This window comes from Arachis duranensis, chromosome 3 (assembly GCF_000817695.3).
Source record: "Arachis duranensis cultivar V14167 chromosome 3, aradu.V14167.gnm2.J7QH, whole genome shotgun sequence".
NCBI classification, from domain to species: domain Eukaryota; kingdom Viridiplantae; phylum Streptophyta; class Magnoliopsida; order Fabales; family Fabaceae; genus Arachis; species Arachis duranensis.
This window is the reverse complement of record NC_029774.3, coordinates 3026881-3027552: the sequence shown is the minus strand read 5'-3', so window position 1 is coordinate 3027552 and position 672 is coordinate 3026881.

The window sequence follows — 672 nt, the reverse complement described above, 5'->3', positions numbered from 1 at the left end:
AAATTTATTTCCTAACAGAATAGAAGATAGAAAACAATTACAAAGATTTTTAGGGTGTATAAATTATATTTCGGATCAAGGATTTTTAAAGAATATAACAGAATACACTAAAAGCTTATTTCCAAAAATAAGTACTAAAAAAGAATGAAAATGGGATGAAAAAGATAGTATACAAATTCAAAGAATTAAAGAATTATGTGAAAAACTTCCAGAACTTTATATTCCAGAAGAAAATGACTACTTAATAGTAAAAATAGATGCTTCAGACATAACCTAGTCAGGATGTCTAAAAGCTAAGAAAGCTATAAAAAGTTTGGAACAAGAAAAAGAATCACTAGATTCTAAATATCCCCCAAAGGAATTACTTTGCAGGTATATTTCAGGGACTTTTACTCCAACAGAATAAAGAAATTGCTTTGCAGGTATATTTCAGGGACTTTTACTCCAACAGAACAGAGATATACTACTCATGAAAGGAAAACTCTAGCAACAATTAAATCTCTTAAGAAATGAAAAATTGATTTACTACCCAAAGAATTTACATTAAGGACAGATTCAAGTTACTTAACAGGTTTCATACGATATAATTTAAAAGTTGATTATAATCATGGACGACTGGTAAGATGGCAATTATTTTTGTTACAATATCCAATAAAAATTGAATATATTAAG